This window comes from Hyperoodon ampullatus, assembly GCF_949752795.1.
Source record: "Hyperoodon ampullatus genome assembly, chromosome: 15".
NCBI lineage: Eukaryota > Metazoa > Chordata > Mammalia > Artiodactyla > Ziphiidae > Hyperoodon > Hyperoodon ampullatus.
The window spans coordinates 16643105-16651004 of record NC_136928.1 but is presented as its reverse complement, the minus strand read 5'-3'; positions in this window follow the sequence as shown (position 1 = coordinate 16651004).

Genomic DNA, 7900 nt, shown 5'->3' with positions numbered 1-7900 from the left:
ACATGTTTTCCTGAAATTGAGACCTGAGTGAAGTTTTCCCTTAGGTTTCTTATAGAGAGGGTTCTGTGATATAGTATATAACATTTTCAATAAATTCCCTAACAGAGGTTTTAAAATGAGTTTAGCAAGTTTCTTACAGCACGTCTAGAGCTTAGGTGTATATTGGAAATGGTGGAGAGGGCTTGGACAGGGCAGTAGGCCTGGGACCACAAATGGTATTTGTTCATCTTATTCTCAGTGTAATGAAGCACCATAAGGCTACAGGAATTACTTCAAATTTGCATTTTCAAAGAATTTTTAGCTGTAGTTGGGAGAATGCCAAAAAAGAAGAAAGTAAGAGGTATTGCTGAAATTCAGCCTGGTTGTGATAAAAGGCTCAACTAAAGAAATAAGTGCATTTACAGTTTGCCTTTTTGCTTTTTAAAAAATTCCTCAAGTTTTTTTTGTCTCCTGGTTTTGACAATTTAAACTCTTTTCCTGTAAATCTCACAAGTTAGTGTGCCTTACAAAATACCAAAGTGAGAATTGGATTAAAATAATGGCTTTTATTATGCTTCTTGAGTATAATAAATGTCATTGTGGTATAGTTAGTTATATATAATTCATGACCTTTAGGATATTTCCTTATATAGTGACAAATAATAAAGTTTATATTTTTAAAGAAAACTTTGTTGATTTTGACAATTTGGAAAGAGCTCTCTCTAGTTACTTGAAAAGGGCAAGGTTACAGCAAAAATAATGTTAGAACTAAGAATAACATTACATAAGGGATTTAGCAATTTTAGATGCTCTTTAAAGGCCAAGACTGTTGTTTTCTTCTGCCTTTTCACATCTTGCACACACAGTGCCTTGAATATAGTAGGTGCTCGATAAATATTTGTTAAATATACAGTGAGAGACAAATCCTGTGGAAAAGGACTTTGTGCCACCCCTTTATCTCAGATATTTCTCTTACGGCACTTAACATACTGTGTATGTATTTCCACAAGTAAACAATACATTCTCTGAGGCAGATAGCTAACCTATCTTTGTATCTTTTGAATTTAACATAGTTCTTGACATATTATCATTGTTCAATGGGTCTAACATATTTTTTTTTCCTTTAAAGGCATTTGGATAGCTTCGTGATAGAAAAGGCCCTTTTCTTCATCCATTGATGGTTTGATAGTGGGCTGGGAAAGAAAGTTGTGGTCCTCCACGTTAGTCAGCAAATACTTGATTGATTTGGTATTTAGCTTAGTCAAGTAAGTTACCGATATGTTCAAAAGGACTTTTCTAAAGAGTTAACATATTTTGATGACAGTAGTTAGAAACTTAATTCTAAAGAATGCCTAATTGATGATATTAATTATTAAAATTAAATAATTTCAAGACTGGTTTCTGCAGATATAAATATTTGGCAATTTTTCTAATAGTTTTGTTAAATATCAACACTAAGTGGGTTTTTTGTTATTAAGCTGTAAATTGTTTTGAGAATTATAGCTATAAACCTTTAAATTTTCACTTAGTATATCTTTTTCAGATAGGTAATATGGTCACATGGTACAAAATTCAGAAAGTAAAAAAATAGTTAAGTCTCCTTGCCAGGGAAGCAAACCTCCCTTCCTGAATCCAGTCACCTAGCTGTTCTTCTCAGAGGGAAGCTAAGGAAATAGTTTAATGTGATTATTTTCTTTCTACTTACAACAGATTGAAGATCTCAAACAGACAAATCGTGGCTTGGAAGAATGTGTTAGGAAACTCTTGGATGGTAAGGAGGTGGTAAGCAGTCAAGTAGAGGATTTAACCAGCCACAATGAGCATCTTTGTCAAGAATTGATTAAAATTGACCAACTAGCAAAGCAACTAGAAAAAGAGAAAAACTTTGTGGTGGATACTGCCGACAAGGAACTTGAAGAAGCAGAGGTATTAGATTTATCACTGATCAGGTTTTTTTTTAATTGAGGTATAATTGACATATAACATTATATTAGTTTCAGGTGTACAACATGATTCAATATTTGTATGTATTGTGAAATGGTCACCACAAGTCTAGGTAACATCCAACTACTGATCAGGATTTTAATTCTGCTTTAAACATCATGTAGTTAGTTATTAATGCAGTGGAAAAAGTGGCATTCTCATTTACATCATTTGAAAGTTTTTTAGATTTGACATTGTAATTAAATGTCTATTCTAAGGATTAAATTGTTTTGTGTCTCACATTTTCTTTTAAAAATTTTTACTCAAAAATTTTCCTAAGTAATATGTAGTCATAGTAAAAACCCAAAGCAATGGGAATGTTCTTTATATAGAACATTTCTCTTTCTCCCTAATCCTTTTTTCCTCTGCAGAGGTATCTACCAACAAGTATATATATATATTTCCATTCTTCTTTTCTGTTTTCACACATACACAATTTATTTCACACTTTAAAAAAAGGTGTTTTTTTAACCAAAGCTTTTTAATTTCTATGTAGTCAAATTTGTCAATCTTTTACTGAATTCTGAGTTTTGATCTTTTATTTTTTTGAGGTCCCACCCCCTTTTAAAACATTTGAATGAGACTTCCCTGGTGGCACAGTGGTTAAGAGTCCACCTGCCAGTGCAGGGGACACAGGTTCGATCCCTGGTCCGGGAAGATCCCATATGCTGCAGAGCAACTAAGCCCGTGTGCCACAACTACTGAGCCTGCGCTCTAGAGCCTGCGAGCCACAACTACTGAGCCCATGCGCCACAACTACTGAAGCCCTCGGGCCTAGAGCCCGTGCTCCGCAACAAGAGAAGCCACTGCATTGAGAAGCCTGCGCACCGCAATGAAGAATAGCCCCTGCTCACCACGACTAGAGAAAGCCCACACGCGCAGCAACAAAGACCCAATGCAGCAAAAATAAATAAAAATTTAAAAATATATATTTAAATAGACTTTATTATTTTAGAGCAGTTTTAGGTTCATAACAACGTGAAGCAGAAGGTAACAGAGATTTCCCATATATTCCCTGCCCCCACACATGCCTAGTCTCCCCCATTATCTGCAATCCCCCACCAAAGTGGTGCATTTGTTACATTTTATGATAAAGAATTGACATATTGGGACTTCCCTGGTGGCACAGTGGTTAAGAATCCACCTGCCAGTGCAGGGGATACGGGTTTGAGCCCTGGTCTGGGAAGATCCCACATGCTGCAGAGCAACTAAGCCCATGCACCACAACTACTGAGCCTGCACTCTAGAGCCTGCAAGCCACAACTACTGAGCCCATGTGCCACAACTACTGAAGCCTGTGTGCCTAGAGCCTGTGCTCCACAACAAGAGAAGCCACTGCAATGAGAAGCCTGCTCAAAGAGTAGCCCCCGCTCGCCACAACTAGAGAAAGCCCGTGCACAGCAACGAAGACTCAACGCAGCCAAAAATAAATAAATAGATAAATAAATTTATTTTAAAAAAGAATTGACATATCATGATCACCCAGAGTCCATAGTTTACATTAGGGTTCACTCTTGGTGTTGTACATGCTATGGATTCGAAGAAATGTAAAATGACATGTATCTACCATTATAGTATCAAACAGAGTAATTTCACTGCCCTAAAAACCCTCTATCTCCACCTAGTTTTGATCCTTGTTTAGGAAGGCCTTCTCACCTCAAGAATATTTTCTACAGTTTTCTTTAAAAACTTCTTAATATGTATATTTAAAGTTTTAATCCTTCTGGAATTTCTTTTTGTTCTAGTATGAGGTATGGTTGAATAGTCCTTTCTTCAGTCACTGATTTAAAGTGCCATTTTAACAGCTACTGAATTCTTATATGTGCATGGATATGTTTCTGGATGATTTGGTTTCATTGATTGATTTGCCGTCTTCTATGCCACTACCATATTATTTTAATAACTATAGCTTTATGATATTTTGATAAACATTTGATTTCTTGATTAAATTTTAGTATCCTACCATGACCTTTAGAAACTAGGAATTTAAACACTACTATAAAATGAAGACAGTTTGATTTCTCATTGTTGTCTAATGGCTTACAGGCAAGACACATGGTATATCTGAAAGCCAGAAAACAACCTGTTGAATTTTTACGTGATAACATGTGCTTATTCATCTTGATTTTATTTATCACCAAATTAGTAAATTGTGTCTGCAAGGTGGTAGTTTCCGAAAGCTAATTGTTATTACATGTTATTTCCTACACATCCTTTTAATATACTCTTGGTAGCATATATAATATAATAAAGCATATATTATTATATAATATAATAAAAAATAATTATATTATTATTTATTATAATAATATAATAAAGCATATTATACGGTACTCTTGGTAGCATATGATAAAGCACTTAAATAAATGATCAGGCTATAAACATAAGTTATTGAAGACATTATTTGTTACAGTAGTTTGAAATCTAAGAGCCTAGTTAATGAACACTAGGATGATATTTGTTTACATACAGTAGCCTCACTTATTTAGAGTGTGTAAAGGATAAGTCTGTATTAGTGAAAAGTCTGAATAATGGAATATTTAAATACATGAAGTTTATTACTTTAATATAAGGACACAATCATCTTGAACAATGTTGCCTGGAGGAGGTCCTTAGGAGAACTGTTTGAGAGAGTAGATAAGAATGATTTGTTTTTAACTTGCAAATTATTTATCTTGTAATAGTTGCTACCAAAGTATTTGAAGGATATTTAAAAGTAACTTAACTATTTTCAACATTCTCAACAAACTTTTTTGTATTGTTTCTTTTTTAGTAATAGTTATCGTTCATTCACAGTTTAATGGTAAATTGAGTTCAGTCTTAATTATAAAAACTGTCGAAAAACACTGGATTGATGTTTTATTATGTCTTTCTTCTTTTCTTCTTCAAATTTAAAATTAACAGCACTCCTTCCCAGACTGTGGGAAGCCTAGTTGGCCAAATTCCCATAAAGAGAATGCCTGGTTTAGAAGTCATCAATTTTAAAGGGTTGTTAAGGTCTGTGTTCTAGAGAGAGAGTGAGTACTCTTTGAGGGTGAATCCTCTGCTATCAAAAAGAAGAATTTCAGGAATGCAGAACATCTAAAATAAAAGAGCTAGGATTTACCTAAAACTGAAAATATTAAATTCATAGACGGAAATTCTGCCTAGCTCAGAAAAGAGTGTTTCTAGGAAATAGATATCCATATATGTATGATGTGGAATGTTTAGTGTATTCGAGAATTGGAAAGCTATTTGTAGAAGAGGTGGACTATAGTCTTAGGGTAGAGATAACATTGCTGATGCAGGGAAAACATTGGAAAGTTAATAAAGAGAGGACAAAATGGAAATAGGTCCTTTATGTTGGTAAAATGCCCTGAAATGAAAACACCATCCTCAATAAGGGGATGTTCCAGGTAGAATAGGGATTAGAAAGATGCATGAAAGGTGCTGGGAATGTGAATACCAATGCGTGTTGTTATCATCATGAAGTCATTGGGTGTACAGTTTAGGCATCCAGTCACTGGGGAGAGATTCCTTGTCTGATTTGCGAGATGAGACTTGAAACGGGAGAATTTCTAATTTGAGAGCTGAGAATGTTTGGGTCCCTGTACTATTTGAGATTATTCTTTAGATATGTGGAGGTAGAGTCTGAGCTAAAACTACTGTTTGTCTAGAATTGAGATAGTATTAAATTTATTTACTCAGAAGAGTTTACTTTTAGTCATGTTTTTAAAGTCCACTGAGTAACTTCCTCCACCATTCATTCCATGAAAATGTTTTGAGGGTTTACTATTATCTATCACTATGTAACAAGTTACCCCTAAATCTTAATGACTTCAGACAACAAACATTTATATCTCACAGTTTTAAGTGCAGCTTAGCTAAGTAGTTCTAGTTCATGCTTTCTCAGGAAATTGTAATCAAGGTGATGGCCAGGCTGCAGTCATGGCTTGATTGGTATTGGAGGATTTGCCATTAAGATGACTTATTCAGGTGACTCTTAGCTTTGGCAGGAAGCTTAGTTCCTTGACATGTGAACCTCTCCCTAGGTTGTTTGATATATTCTTTTTATAAAAAATATGTTTATTTATTTATTTATTTACTTTTGTTTGCGTTGGATCTTCGTTGCTGCGCGTGGGCTTTCTCTAGTTGCGGTGAGCGGGGGCTACTCTTCATTGCGGTGTGTGGGCTTCTCATTGAGCTGGTTTCTCTTGTGAAGCACGGGCTCTAGGTGCGCGGGCTTCAGTAGTTGTGGCACGTGGCCTCAGTAGTTGTGGTTCTCAGGCTCTAGAGTGCAGGCTCAGTAGTTGTAGCTCGTGGGCTCTAGAGTGCAGGCTCAGTAGTTGTAGCACACGGGCTTCAGTAGTTGTGGCACGTGGGCTCAGTAGTTGTGCCTCGCAGGCTGTAGAGCACAGTCTCAGTAGTTGTGGTGCACAGGCTTAGTTGCTCTGCGGCATGTGGGATCTTCCCAGACCAGGGCTCAAACCTGTGTCCCCTGCATTGGCAGGCAGATTCTTAACCACTGCGCCACCAGGGAAGTCCCTTGATATATTCTTTATGGCATCTGGCTTCCCATTGGAGCCAATGATCCAAAAGAGACAACAAGGAAGAATTTCCAGTGCCTGTTATGATCCAGTCTCAAGAGTTACATACCGTCACTTCCACCATATCCTGTTCTTTAGAAGTGAGTCACTAAGTATAGACCACACTTAAGGGGGAGAGAAATTAAGCTCCATCTTTTGAAGGAAAGAGTATCAGAATTTTGGGACATATTTTAAAGCTCCCACAACCGTAAGCCTTCTTTGATCTTTTCTTCTTGAGTTGTTATCATTCATGACTTAATGCAGTGTTTCCCAGATTACTGAACACAAGTTTGTGAAATATGAAGAAACAGAATTGCAATTTTACCATTACTAGTTTCTTCATACAGTTTATATTTTTAATTAACATGGGGCCATTAATGGACTGGATTTCTGGTAGCTCTTGTCGTTACTATTACTTTGTATGTGATTCGGTCAAAAATGCTTCAGAACCTACCATGAGGAAGACAAGGCATAAAGCCTGTATCGGTTTCTGACCTGCACCCCCAACCACACATGCTTATTCCCTCTCTCTCTCCCTGATTCATTTTTCTCTAGCACTTTCCTACTACTTTCCTCCTCCTTCCCTCTGCTGCAGCCACACTGACCTCCTTACTATTCCTTGGAATTTAGCAGACAATCTTTTGCCTTTTGCTATAGCTGAATGTTCTGCCTGGAATATTGTTCTCCTGAATTTTTACATGGTTGACTCCCTCAGTGGGGACTTCCCTTTAAAACTTCCCTTTAAAAAATCACCCCCTTTAAAATTCCAGCCTATTCCTTCATAAACACTCCCAATATTCTTAAGGATATTGCTCTTTTTTTCTAATGTAGTATGTAATTTATTCGTTAGGTTTATTTTTTGTTGTCTATCCAGCTGGAATGTAAGGTGTCCAAAGGCAAGGATCTTTGTCTATTTTATTCCCTTTTTAAAAATCTTAAGTATAGAACAGATGTGAATACTCATTATATATTTTTGAATGACACAATGACTGTCTGATATATACTTTACCTATTATCTTTTATTTTTCTCTTTTCAATGAGAATGTAAGCTCCATGAGGGTAGAGGTTTCTGTCTGTTTTATTCACTGCTATAGCCAGCATGTAACACAATGTCAGACACATAGTAGACCCTCATTAAACAATTGTCAAATAAATGAAAGCACTGGGCTGGCATCTTTTCATTTGGGCCAGTTATAAGTTTGTTTTTCAGAGTGGAATAAGCATTAATTTTTTTATCTTTATAAAAGTAATATGTATTTTTTTAATAGAAGAGTATAATGAAAATAATATGTACTGTAATCACACCTTGCTATACCTAGACATAATCTATCTTGCTCAATTTACTTATTGGTTATGTTCCATCTGTATCTAGG